Raw genomic sequence first — 15,462 nt, forward strand, 5'->3', positions numbered from 1 at the left:
ATCTATTTGATCAATGATACTTTCAACATTTTTTTTGACATGTACAACAGGGTGCTTGTCATTGCTGATCTTTTCGGGCATAATATAAATCTGTATATTATCTACAGGTTTTTTCAAACAATTGGTTTTTATATTTACTTTTATATTTATATTTACTAATCTGCTTTTGAGGTATACATTTCATAATGAAATTATCTTAGAGCTCACTTATTCCAAGTAAGCTGATTTTTCTGGATCTTTCAATAGTATAACTCTAAGAGGATCAAACCAAGATAGCATTGTTGAGCTGTTTTGAGATCATTAAATGGGTAAGTGTCTGAAACAAAATTGGAAGGTTTATACTATATTACCCTTCCCATGCTGTTGAAAATCTACCTGGAACCAGATAAATTTATATTTTTGCTTAGAATGTCACCAATATAAGTAAACAAAAAAGACTTGCTAACATGCATAGATCCGTGATAGCGAACCTATGGCACACGTGCCACAGGTGGCACGCGGAGCCATATTAGTGGGCACAACAGCTCAGCTCTGGGGCGCATGCAGATGCCGGCCAGCTGATTTTCGGGCCTTCTGGGCCCACCAGAAGTAGGGAAACAGGCTGTTTCCTGTCTCTGGAGGGGCTGGGGTGGGTGGGGAAGGCACAGTTTTTTTTCTTACCTGGCTCCAGATCCTCTCTATGCATCTGGGAAGGGCGAAAACAGCCTTTCCCACTCCCTTGGAGGCCCTACGGAGGCCTGAAAGGGCCCATTTCCCGACTCCCAGTGGGATAGGAAGTAACGTTTTTTCCTGTCCCCAGCCTCCAGAGACTCCTAGAGAGGCTCCTAAAGACTCCTAGAGAGGCTCTTAGAGACTCCTAGAGAGGTTCTGGAACCAGGTAAGAAAGAAAAATGGGCCTACCAGGCCATCATGTGCCAGGAGCGGGGGTGGGTGGGGTTGCGTGCGCATGGGCACTTCGTGCACGACCCTCCCCTGCCCCCCCTCTCCTGGCACACAATGGCAAAAAGGTTAGCCATCACTGGCATAGATGTTACTTCCAGGTTTTCAGTGATAAGTCTTTATCCTATACAATATTTCAAGAGGTAGAATAAGTGTTTCAAATGTTTATATATATATATAATGTTTCCCTTGATAAAACATCAAACATTGGGAATAAAATCTATATTTAATGCCATTGTTGTTTTTATTTTTCCTGTAGTGCCTCTAGTGACCCGTTTTTTTATGTCCATAGTAGGTATATGACAACCAGCTGTGCCTCTCATTTCCATCTTTTATAATGACTAGACAACCCGTGACCCACTGAGTCATCGTTTTAGAGTTACTTCCTTATCTAAACAGAGAAAGAGAATGTCCAAGGATAAAAAAAAAAAGCAGTGGGAGCCACTTCCGACTTCCTGCCAACTTGACCACAGCTGACTGCCCTTCAGATGGTGAGACTGATCTATCCAGGGTGGGACTGATGTACTGAATTTCTGGATGGTTCCATGGCAACGCAGCAGCACTGAAGCAACCACAAATTTGCTAATTTCAATTTCACAAGAATTGGTCCTAGATTTAGGGCACATTCTTTTTTTTTTATTGAAAAGTTTTACAAAAAAAAAAAAAAAAGAATTTCCCCCCCATATTCCCCCCACCCTTTCCCTCCCCTCATCCCACCCTCCCCCCCAGACTTCCCAGAGCAAAATACAAGGTATTTCAGTTAACAATCATAAGCTAAATTAACCTACATATCCTCAGACTACTAAATCCCCCCTATTTAGGGCACATTCTTAAAGTTAGCCCATTGGAGATATCTCTTGGTTTAAAAAAATGTTGCCTTTTGATTCACTGTTTCACCCAGTTAAAAGTTACAGACACAAGAATTTTAATAGCATATATAGGTGAGGTCATGGAAGTGGTAAACTGCTGATTTGTAAGAGTTTTGGATGAGTTTAGGACAAAACAAGCAAAGTAGACAAGTGATCCAGACAAAATGGAGATTTGACAGCAGCCTGGCATTTCCTACACTAATGCAGAAGGGGTACAGTGGCTTTACAGTGAATGGATACTTCTGGAAGCTGCCAATCTTCCTTGTTGCACAGGTGATAGCCTAAATTGGGAGATCTTTTTAAAAGGTATCTAATCCACCAACAGTACAATTTACTGAAAAACATTACACATTCAGTAATTTATAACTTCAGTCATTTTAACTTCCTAGTTCAATTATTCTGGGTGAAACTCTTTTGGAAATCAGTCACTTGAGATCAGATCATAGTTGCCAATGTTTTGACTAAAATCAAGAAACTGCTGCTGTTTAGGTTTCTGACAGCAGCAAGAATATGCACAAAAATGGAAGGACACTTTGATTCCCACCATGGATGAATGGTTGCAAAAGTTGATGGAGTTAGCAGAGATGGTTAAATTGACTGCTTTGATTAAAGAAAAGAATACAATTTTTACTTGGAAACCACTTTTGGACTTGTGCTTGAGGTGGAAAAAATGAAATTTTTGGTTTTGCTGGTTGGATGGATTTGCTGTTATAGAAATATCTAGTATATATTATTATGTAAAAGTAAAAAGTTGAGGTTATATGTTATTTCCTTATTCTACCACACTAAATGAAGTCAATGTTTTTTTTTCTCCCCTTTACCCTATATTTTTTCCTCTTCCCTTTTCCTTCCCTATTTTCTCATTATTCTTATTTTTCTTTCTATTTCTGTATTCTATATCTTGATAAACTAATAAAAATATGAACTCAAAAAGGAACTAGGTTTCTGCATGTATCAATCCTTTACATCTAGACTGAAGTCAGAGTACTGGTTATCATCTTTAAAGTTCAGAACAACTTTGGGAGAGAGTGTCTCAATATTTTCCCCCCTTTCCTATAAGCCTGCCTTAGACTCCTATACCACTTTAGGACAATTTGTAAGTACTGTCAGAGGTGTAGACCTGAACCTTGACTGTAAAAGTTCCAGATAAGCCACTTCTTCTACAGTACTTTGCAAGTGAAGTGTAGCTATCACTTGTTCCACATTTTTTTTCTCCCACCATAAAGGAATTGGACAACTGGATGATGATGATGATGATGATGATGATGATGATGATGATGATCATCATCATCATCATCATCATCATCATCATATTTTTCCACCTTTTTGATATGTAACTCAAGGCAGCAAACAAAACTAATATGAGTTGACCAACATGACTGGGAGTGGATAGTCCATTGAAGAACTACTCACTCCCGTAACAAAGTGTTAATCAGCTCCATGATCCTACAAGTAACCCTACTCCCACCAAGACTCATAAGTCTCTATCCTGTGATCTCCGTAGATTTTCCCCATGTAAAGACTTACACAATTTTATCAGTGAAATGTTACTCCAAATTCTCACAGCAGCCTGTGGGCAGGAGGCTCCAGCTGGTCCAGAACGCGGCCACGCGGGGGATCATGGGGGCGACGAGGCGCTCCCACGTGACACCTCTCCTGCGCGAGCTGCACTGGCTCCCGGTGGTCTTCCGGGTGCGCTTCAAGGTGTTGGTGACCACCTTTAAAGCGCTCCATGGCTTAGGGCCGGGGTACTTACGAGACCGCCTTCTGCCACCAATAGCCTCCCACCGGCCAGTACGCTCACACAGAGTGGGCCTCCTCAGGGTGCCGTCCGCCAGGCAATGTCGGCTGGCGACCCCCAGGGGGAGAGCCTTCTCTGTGGTGGCGCCTACCCTCTGGAACACCCTCCCCCCAGAATTACGCATAATAACAGACCTCCGGATTTTTCGTCGGGCCCTAAAAACCTATTTATTCCAACAAGCTGGGCTGGCTTGACCAAATTTTTTAATTTTTAAATTGATTTTAAATTGGAAATGGTTTTAATTCGGCCAAAACATTTAATTATTTTAAATAGTTTTTTAGATTCACCATGTTTGTATATATGTCTTGTTTTTACCTTGGCTGTGCACCGCCCTGAGTCCTATTTTGGAGAAGGGCGGTATAAAAATTTAATTAAATAAATAAATAAATAAATACCAATTCCCACATACAGGTAGTCCTCAACTTATGACCTGAATTTCCATTGCTAAACAACAGTTATTAAATGAGTCCTGCCCAATTTTACATTTTTGCCCTGGTTGTTAAGCAAATTGCTGCAGCCTTTAAGCACATCCAGCTTTCCCCATTGACTTTGCTTGTCAGACATCGGCTGCAAAGGTCGCAAATGGCAATCTTGTGACCCCAGGATGTTGCATCACAATGGGTGAAAAGGTGAAAACAAGACTATGCAGGTACTCCCCCCACATATAATCATTTGTTTAGTGACGATTTGAAGTTACAGTGGCACTGAAAAGTGTTTTATGACCATTTTTCACATTTATGACAACTGTAGCACTCGTCTGGCTACGTGATCAAAATTCAGACACTTGGCAACTGGCATGCATTTATGACAATTGCATAATGGTCATGGGTCACCTTTTGTGACCGTGTAACAAGCAAATTCAATGGAGAAGCCAGATTCACTAACCATGAATCTGGCTTCCGTGAAGTGAATCTGGAACCATGAAGGGAGTTACCGTGTTACTCACTTAAAAACTGCAGCAATTCACTTAACAACTGTGGCAAGAAAGGTTATAAAATGGGACCAAACTCACCTAACAAACATCTCCCTAAACAACGAACATTTGGGGCTCAATTGTGGGCCTAAGCAGAGGACTACCTCTACTGTAAAGCAGTGATTCTCAAACTCCGTTCCTTTAAGACATACGGCCTTTAACTCCCAGAATTCCCTAGCATGGGGAATTCACTGCTTCCCTAGCACGGGGAATTCTAGGAATCTGGGAATCTCTGCTTTATTGGAAGGAAACAAACAGGCACAGAGCAAAACCTTCCTTAAAACGACCACGGAGAAACCTGGGGGCGATCAGCCACGACGGATGCCACTCTCCTCTGAGTTACCAGCTCACCAGGTGCTCTGCAGGGAAAGCCCAGGCGTGCTTCCTCCGGTGTCGAGGGGAGGGGGCAAGAAGGCGGGGCAGGCAACTTGCAGGGGTGGGGAGGAGATGGAGGATTCCTTTGCTGCAGCAGCAGCAGGAGGAGGAGCCGCTGGCCAATCTTCCGTGGCTGAGGCGCACACGCGTACACAGCGCCCCAGGTTGTCCCGCTTCCTAGCCGCTTGCCCGCCGGCAGGGCGCTTGGGGAGCGTTGGCCGGTAGCGAAGCAGGAAGGAAGCCCCGCTTGCCTAGCCGGGCGCCTTGGCTTATGGCGCTGCAGCCGAATGCCTGGGACGGTAAGTTTCCCTCTGCTCTCCCGTCTTCCTAAAGCTGGCCGCGGGTGCACCGGGATCGGCAATGCGAGGAAGGCGAAGTTTCTCCTGTCCGGGTTGGCAGGAGGCAGCTTCCCCCAAATGACGTTTGCTAAGGCAGAGACAGGCGCTCATTCATTCTCGGCAGGTCCGGGCAGCCGCCTCGGGTGCCTTCCTTTTGGAGCGAGACCTTGCCGAAGGCAGCTGCAGGGAGGGCACCGGACCAAACTTCGCGGCCGGAAAAAGGAGAGCGAGCGCCCGCTCGGAGCCCTCGTGGCAGCGGCCGAGGAGCTGCGTTTGCACAGCGGGAGCTGGCGGGGCAGCCGAGTTTGGAGCCGGGGAAGTGCAGAAGGCGACTTTCCCAAAAGATTCTCGTAAGAACAGGCAAGGCTGACCCCGTCTGGCTTTTGTTTGGGGCAGGGCTCTTGCTCGGAGCCCTTGCACGTGCGGCGTGTCTGTAGATGCCTTTCCCCGCTTTGGTGGAACCGAGGATTGAAAAGAGCCAAAGGTGCGGTTGCGTTTGCCCTGCACGGAAAGGAAAGCAATGCTTTTGCCCTGCGTTAAAGGACGCCCGCCGCACTGTGCACAAAGTGACAGGGGCCAGCTGTTCCCTTCGGAACCCTTGCGATGTCTTCGATGAGTAAGAGATAAGTCGCCCCCCACCCGCCTGCGTCGCCCAAGGCTTCTTATAAAGCCAAAGAAACGAGGCTTAAATGATGATCTTTCCAGGGTGTCCTGAGCTTTTAAAGCCAGATTTTCATTAGATGCCCGAATTGAAAAATGGAGAGGAAATGTTACTAAAAGCTCTACAGCTAGAAACTGTGGTGGGAACTGGTACTGTAAAACAACCTCTTTTTCCTCTATTTCAAACTGGGCAAACTTGAAACCTTTTTTTTTTCCTGAGTATTTCTGGAATGCAGCATTTACAGTCTTTGTTTGGTTTCTTACCTTTGTATTGCTCAATTATTTTAAAGTTGCCAATTTCCTTAAAGCTTGCTGTATTTAAAATACATTTTAAACTGTCTTTTCATTTTAGCTGACCATTTTTTAAATGATCTTTAATAGGCCTCTTCACTGACTCATTTCCATATAATTTTGGGTTGATGGATTCCCCTTTCTTGAACATCTCTGACATAAAATATTTCAGAGGGAAAATTTTATTGAAGACATTCCTTTCTGACTTCATGCTGTAAAGCTTAAAGATATACAGAAGCAAGCAAAGAAGCTAATATTTATTTATTCATTTAGTGTATGGCAAAATAAGCTAATACAAATATTGAACTGTAATAATTTTTGTTGACTGATTTGCAAATCTGTCCTAAATATTTTTCTTTTGGGCAGTTGCCAGTAATCTGAATTATCAATGCTTTGCCTACCAAACTGGACCTTTTCAATTTGTGGTTTATAAAACAAAGCTTTTTTGAATGTTGGTCTGGTAGTCCACTAGAACAGTGTTTCTCCACTGTTGGCTGGAGAATTCTGGGAGTTGAAGTCTATACAGTCCATATAGCTTGAAGTTGCCAAGGTTGTGAAACACTGTGCTGGAGGCTTGATAAAGCTAATTCTGCTGTCTGCTTGTGACTGCTAAAGTAATACAAAGTGTCAAACACCTGGCAGGCAACAGAGCATGGTTTGTCTGGGCTCCTTGTAATATTTTTAGTCACATGCTACAATTTCATTTTTCTCATATTCTGACATTTCATCTCAGTGAATTTTAAGAACAGTAAAGTAGACACACTTATACCTGCTCCCAGTTTTATCTTTTATCGGTGGGGATGACCCAGTCAAATTTTATCCTATTTTAGTTCCACTGATTTAGTGGGTTTAAATTTCTCCCACTGAAGTAAATGGAGCTGATTTTGTTCATTAGTTTGCATTCTCTGTTTTTAGAATTTAGCAGTTTGATTCTGGGGATTAAATATTCCCCAGAATGTATAAGGCGCCATGTGTGGTTTATGGTTCTTGACCAATTATTTTTATTATGTTTTTATCAATTTTATATCTGTGTTTATCCATGTTTGTATGCTTTTATGATGCTAACTGCCAGGAGCCTTTGTGGCAGTGTTCAAAACCAATAAATAAATTGCAACCATCCACATTCCTTCCAGAAACCCACTTATCTCTTTGTGCATGAAATTTTCTTTCTTTTGTTGTAGCTATTGGGTACCCCAAAATAAAAAGTGGGTCCCCTGGGCACCAAAATTATGCCGGTCCCTAATCACAGAATCACTAATTTATTTATGGTGACTAAAGCCCAAGCCATTTTTGCTGAATGATCTGCCATAACCGTGAATTATGCCATATGGCCTGTCATTTTGTAACCGCTCTTATATTTCACTGATAGTTATGTGACTTTTCTTACCACAAGGCTTGAATGCAATCTCCTGGGATTTTTTGAGGGGGGGCGGTCTCCTTCGACATGCCTAGGAAAGCTCTATAAAAAATGAATGCATCTGTACATATCCTGTTGATTTGCCATTCCCATGTTAGTTAAAGCACCAGCTGATCAGAATAGTAATATTATTGATCCAGGCAATGAAGAATTAACAGACTGAGCTGCCAGTCTAATATCCAGCATTTTCTTTACACCTCCAAACCTAATATATGTTAGGCTGTTCCCTTTTAGAAAGAGAAGATTGTGCACAGTATTGAAAAAAAGTGAATTAACTAACTAAATTAGAGGCAGAAGATAAAAGAAAACCTAAATAAATCTGGTTAACATGAGTCCCATTCACCAGGATCTCTCTCCCCATACCTTTTTAGCTTTGCCAAACCATGTTTTCAACACTTCTCCATTCTGCTTCATGCATCACCTTTTGTTATTTTGATTTGTCATGTCCCTCTTTAAGAAGATTGCATTAACTGTAACGGCCACATCATCCTTGGTTTTTCCTTTCCTTTCAACCCATTCACTTTTCCTTCATATATTTGTTTTACCGTTTGTTCCTCATTGATTCTTTCCGTATGGCCGGATCATGTCAGCCTTCTTTTATACTGGTCACTCAGTTTGGTTCCTTAGCCACATTCCTTCAGCACTCCTTCATTCTTGATCTGAATTCTTCTCGTTTTATCAGACACATTTCCCTTAGTAACCTGTTCAACGAAAGGTAAAGTTTTCTCTTTTCCAGTCATGCCCAAATCTAGGGGGCAGTGCCTCATCTCCATTTCTTAGCCAAGGGAACTGGCCGTTGTCTGAAAACCTTTCGGTGGCCATGTGGCCAGCTGACTGTACGCTGAGGAGCACACAGAACACTGCTGCCTTTCCATCAAAGTGGTACCTATTTATCTACTCGTAGTTGCATCTTTCGAATTGCTAGGTGGGGAGGAGCTGGGGCAAGCAACAGGAGCTCACCTTGTTACATAGGCACTTGGGTCTCAAACCTGGGCTGTCAGCTTTCCAACTGAAAAATTTCACTTCTTTAACCACTGAGCCATTGGGCTCCCTCCCCCCCCACACACACACTTTTATATTTCTCTTTAAGTACCCAAATCTCATTTTAATATAACGAAGCCAATAGAAGCCCACTATTATAAACAGGAATTTTTACTTTTTCAGCAAACATTCACACCTGGTTCTTAACTGATGGAATTAAAGAAAGTTTATGAAAGAATTTAATAACTAAATTTATGGGGGTGGGGGTTTAAAAAGTTGTATAGCGTCTAAAAATCAATTTTTAGATGGGACACAAATAGTGATGAATAGAAGGCAGAATAGTAATTATAAATAGAAAGGGAACAATTAATTCCACCATACTGTAGAAGTATGGGCTGAAAGCAGTAGAAGGACAGATGTACTGGATGGTTATAGCTGGAAATTAATAGAATAGAATAGAATAGAATAGAATAGAATAGAATAGAATAGAATAGAATAGAATAGAATAGAATAGAATAGAATAGAATAGAATTCTTTATTGGCCAAGTGTGATTGGACACACAAGGAATTTGTCTTGGTGCATACACTCTCAGTGTACATAAAAGAAAAGATACATTCGTCAAGAATCATAAAGTAAAATATTTAATGATAGTCATAGGGAACAAATAAGCAATCAAATCATATTAGGAAACAGTCAATATAAATCATAAGAATATCAACAACAAAGTTACTGGAGGTTGGATTAGCCAGACCTTGATTTGAAATGATGCATTGGTTCTTTAGCAGGCTAGCTGGGTTTTCATCATATTGCCTGCAATTAAAATAATTTTATATTTCATGTTTAACATCTTCTAGATCCAATCCTGTATTCCTCTGCTTACGGAGTATTGCTGTTCCATATTTGGAAGAAAACAGATGTGGCGTATTATTTTCTCTCTCTAAGATTGTTGCCCCAGAGACTCTATATTAATCTGAAATCTACCCTCCATCCTTTGTGATCCATACTGGTTGTGTTTGAAAATTGAGCCAATTTATTTCATGATCAACTAACTACAAGCTGTTTGAAATCACAGTAAAACTAGAACTTTCTTTGAAATGCTGCAGCTCTATCTCCCCATTTGCAGGAACATTTTTTTGTCAGACTGTCGGTTAGCTCCTTGACAATAGTTGCCTCGATGATCTTTCAAGGAGAAATAAAGTTTGTTGGCTCTGCAGTTCCTCTCCTTCATAAGAACTATTTAGATGCTTTTTGTGTATGACCAAACACGCACAATAAAAAATAAGAATATACTGTAGTAGTATTAGGTGTGCATACAATTCATTTTATATAAAATAGAAAGGAATTTCTGTTTCATCAGGACCTGTGGATATCTCAGGACGGGGCAATGTGGTCTAAAGGGGGGGAGCAAATTAATTACAATAATTAAAAATCTAAAGGAGTCTAGTTGCTTTTAAAGCCTAACATAATTTTTACTGTATGACCTTGTGGAAGATAGTACTGTAAATCTCATAAAATATGAAGAGAACTGTATCATGGTAGTTTGTGCCATAGACATTTGTTGGATTTTAATATGATGTTACTGCAGTAGGATAATATGACAACCATCTGAAAACTGCTTAAGTAATTAAGAATTTGACTATTGGCTACAATGAGATGTGTGCATTGTAAATGGAGATTCCAGAAATACTGCATTGCATCTGCTTAATAGAAATGTCTTCAAATCATCATGTTAATTATGAGAGAACAGTCTAGAGTTAATCTCTGAGTTAATTTTAACAAGTCTTGAAAGCTTATGTGGAATTTCCTAATTGATGACAAGATGATCCTAGTAATTAAAGATCAGGTAGTCTTACTTCAATCTGGAATGTAGTAATGGAGAAAAAATATCTGAAATGGAATTTAATGAATTTATATCATGGGGGTTTAAAAAGAGCAATGTAAAAATGTCAGATATCCTGGGGTTGGGCCACTCTGGCTTCTTAGTCAGATAACCTAGAAACACTTAAAGACTGTGGTGTCTGTATAGCAATAACAACATCGCAATGAAGATCAACCTGGTCTCATTCATCACCAGAGATAATTGTGAGCTTGGATCCTTCTGAGGCCAAAATGGTACCACTCTTGTACAGGAGTGAAAGATAGCATACCCTTGAAGGAATGTCAGTGTTTGCAGAAGGTGCTATAGATCTACTTAAAATAGAACTCCACCACCACCCAAAATAGGCCAAAACCCCCCTCTTATCATACTTATCAGCCATAAATGAAGACGGAATGTTGGGAAGAATGGCATGGAAAGCCCTGGACATGTCAAAGTGGTAGAAACCCTAAACTGGCGTGTTTCACTTTGCAAGTTTTCTGCAGACTAACTGGTTGCTAATATAACAATGATCATTATTTATATACTCTTAATACTTGGAGGAATTGAAACCACCAGTTGTTCCTGCAAAAAAACTTGTATAAATAGACAGTTACAGATTGGGAGAAGAATTGCAACTAAAAGAAAAGGCTACGATATGCCATTTCTACAAGGACCAGGTGACATTTTTCAGTTAAATCTCATATCACTGTATGTTATTAAGGAAATTACTATATTTGTGAACCATAACCCCATACCTGCCACACAGAATACCTTAACCAACCTCACAGGGTGCGCATTACAAATATTATAAAGTAATAGGGCTGAAGTACATTATTCATTAAGAATACATTTGACAATGTGATTCTTGTGTCAGTACTTAAAATTCTACCAATTCTCTGTGTGGTGTTTTGAATATTTTGGGTGCATAAAAACATCACGTGAGAATACCACTTTATACTGCACTGGTAAGACCCCACTTGGAATTCTGAGTCCAGTTTTGGTTACTACAATACAAAAAAGATGCTGAGACTCTAGACAGAATGCAGAGAAGAGCAAAAAAGATTATTAAGATGAATGGTTGTGGAAACTAGGTATGTCTAATCTAATGAAGAGAAGGACTAAGGATGACATGATCACAATCTTCCAATACTTGAGAAGCTGTCACAGAGAAGAGGGAGTCAATTTATTCTCCAAACTACTCAAGGGCAGGCAAGAAGTAACGGGTGGAAAATTATTAAAGAGAGATCCAACCTAGAATTAAGGAGAAATTTCCTAATAGTGAGAAAAATTAATCAGTGGAACAGGCTGTCTCCATAAGTTGTGAGTGCTCCTTCACTGGAGGTTTTCAAGAAGAGGTTTAATTGGAATGGTATAGCATCTCTTGGTTAAGCAGGGTGGTTGGACTAGAAGACCTCCAAGGTCCCTTCCAATCCTGCTTATGTTCTATCTTCTTTCATTGAAAAATAGAAGTTTTGCTAGTACATTATTAGACAGTATTCCATTATTTATTTGTTAGCTTATTTCTCAAATTTATAGATTCATCCATCTCACAGTGATTTTGGGTGGCACACAAAATTAAAATACAACAACAAAAAAACTGAATAAACAAAGCAATTAAAAATAACCATTAAAGTACAATGAAACAACTAACATTATAATAAAGTGAAAAACACAGAAGAGGTCATTCTAAACTTATAAACAATATAATAATTTTGAAGCTTCTGTACTTCCATGGAATCCCCTGGCCAGATTTAAGGACCTTCTAGAAGGTTAACAGAGTAGGGACCAATCATACTCGGGTTGAGGCAATGATGTTGTAAAGGGTGGTTGCCATTCAACATCACGTCAGCATTGCACTAACACAACAGTGATCACAAAATAGATGCAAATGTTCAAAATATTTTTGTTAGGAAGTTTTCACTTAATATGCAGCATGTTTGCATGTCCTGGCACTAGAAGCAACAACTGCTGATCCACCTGGGTTGGGGGTGAATTACAATTGCTATCAGGTGACTAGACAGGGACCTTAAAATGTTGGCTCATTTATTTTTCTGTTTCAGCTAAACATGATATTAGTAAGTTTTGTAGATTCCTCCTCCTCCCAATCACTGCATATATATAAATTAATTCTTAAAAAATAAGATAAGCATAAAAAAGCTAGAAAAAATACATGTACAGGAAGTATTATAGTGGGCTTTTAGCAAAATCTTATCTTTTCACCTCTGTGAAACATCTTCAAAAAATAGATGGTGTTTCAAAATCTGGCAGATACCTGTTATTTATTTAGGTGCTTTCTTGAACTTCCAGATGTTAGCCTTCTGTATGTGTTAGATTCGCATTATTTTAGCATTGTTGCCATATTTAGTTACCTAAAACAGGAACTGCTGTACTTCACAGGGTGAGCTCAGCTTCTCTCTGTTTTTTCACTGCAAATGGTATGCATCATGGTGAGTAATTCTTAGAATTGTTTTCCTTCCCTTACACTTTATCTCACATGTTTCTGTAATTTAAAGTTCATTATTTAAAGCATAAAGATATGTAGGCAGAATTTGGAAAATCTGAAAGAAGAATTTACTCAGCTTTGTGCAGTCAACTTCTGCAGCAGACACATATAACTATTTCATTTTTAAAGAGATTTTTCTGATGAATGGATTGTAACAGAAGTTTCATGATATTCTGCTACTCTGTTTTTCTATCCTTCTTGAATAAGGATGCAAAAATTGAATGTCTTGTAAAGAGGAAAGGTCAACAAAATAGGTTGGTGATTTTTCTTATTCTGTAGAAAAGGGCTTCCTTTTTTTGAGCCATTTACAGAAGAGATGAAAAATTACAATTTCAAGCCATTTTATCCATAATAACTATTCCAATGAATGAGAGTAAGCTGAAATACATTATATTTATATATTACAGTACATTGATAGCTCAGCTGACAATTTCAGATATTGACTTTTCTTTTTTTTCTTTTCTTTTACTCTTCATCTTTTCCCCTTTTCTTTCATTGGATAGTAGAGCAAAGTATTTTTGCTTCATCAGCATATGGACTTATTATCAGTAGTATGGATCATCTTCAGAATGTGAGTTTCTTAAATTTCCATTTAAGACTAGTTACACGAACATTCATAAACATATGTGCATATGCATGTTTTCCTCTTTAACATGTTTTTGTGAATGAAAAGAGTGTTTTTATTCTAGTTGGCCTCCATCATTTAGGAATCTAAAACTATTGTTTCAGTAATTAAAATTCAACAGGCTACAGTATAGCTTAATTGAAGGGTAAGAAGATTTGGAGGTAGCAAAAATAAGCAAGCATATTTTAAAAGAGTTTTATAAAATGCCTTAATTAAATAAAGTTGTACTGTACAACATTCCTAATTATACCTGTAGAATTTCTTTTATTGTGCCTAAAGAACATCTCTATGGAAAAATCATTTTATATGAAAGCAGGCATTTTCCAGAGTGTATAGTATGCTAAGCAATAATTTACTTGAATTTAGAATGATGAAAGTGAAGGAAACAAAAAAATATATATTCTGGCTTGCTGTAGCTACTATTTAGTTTAGGGTGTATATGAGTGAGCTGAATGTTAATCAGTAGTTTCTTTATAGAGTATTTACTGTTTTCCCAGTATGTGGCACTCAAATGACCCTTCTTTTGGGGAGGTCAAAATTAGAATCATTTCTGATTTTGTAATACTTATTGAATAATCGTGAATAGTGATTAATTGTATAACAGTTCAGGCAAACGGCTAAATAAGAAGGATTTTAAGGTAGTATCTAGTCAGGATTGCTAGTGGAGTTTCCTAACACACTCAAAGCAACCCGGATTCTACACAAAAATATACAGATTTTTAAAAACTCACAATAAATCAGTTTTAATCTAAAATATTTTCACCCATTTCATATAGATAGTGTTAACTGTCCTGTTGGCATATTGCAGGAGAAGAAACTCCTGGGACATTGTTTTTCCAATGTCCTGTCAGTAAATTAGCTTTACTGATAATTCCACATAGGTGCAGAAGACGCAAAGCCTGTTCTGAGGTTTTCCTGCGAAAAGCACTCTAAGTAAAAACCCCTTTTCCCCTGGGACCACCCACTGTCCATTGTCCACCAATCATATACAGTCAGTTTGTTTTGGGAACAGTCTGTGCGTTTCAGAGGTTTCCCAGCATTTGACCTTGAGGTGTAGAAATTCTCTCAGGCCACAGACGGTGCTCTTGAATTCCTCAATTCCCTCCCGGCTCCTCCTCGTATATTCCAATCACTCCCTTCCCCCCTCCCTAGTTTCTGTTGTCTGGTTGCAAGCAGAGGTGTATGCAGTGGTGGGATTCAAATAATTTAACAACCGGTTCTCTGCCCTAATGATTTCTTCCAACAACCAGTTCACCAAACTGTTCAGAAAGTTAACAACCGGTTCTCCCGAAGCGGTGCGAACTGGCTGAATCCCACCACTGGGTGTATGAGAAGTCAACCAGTCTTCGACTTACGACCACAATTGGGACCAGAATTTCCACTGCTGGTCAGGGTGATGGTTAAGTGAGTCACACCTGATTTTATAACCCTTTTTTTTTGCCACGGTTGTGAAGTGAATCATGTCGTTATTAAGCCAATTAGCTTTCCTCATGGTCTTTGCTTCTCGGAAACTGACTGGAAAGATCGCTAATGGCAATCTTTGACCTCAGAACAGTACAACCATTATAAATACATGTTGGTTGTCAAATACCTGAATTTTGATCATGTAACCATAGCTATGTTGTGTCAGTTATAAGCGAGAGAACAGGTTGTAAGTAACATTTTCCAGTGCCATTGTAACTTTGAATAATTACAAAATGAATGGTTATACGTCAAGGACTATCTGTACATGCAATGCAACATAATATATAGAAGAAACTTCAATTTTAAAGTAAAAAATCTAGAAATCCAGAAAGAGATCAAAAAATCCACATCTGGGTTTAAAAACTGA

Source organism: Pituophis catenifer, unplaced genomic scaffold, assembly GCF_029215685.1.
Source record: "Pituophis catenifer annectens isolate HBS135680 unplaced genomic scaffold, rPitCat1.0.hap2 SCAF_2, whole genome shotgun sequence".
Classification (NCBI taxonomy): domain Eukaryota; kingdom Metazoa; phylum Chordata; class Lepidosauria; order Squamata; family Colubridae; genus Pituophis; species Pituophis catenifer.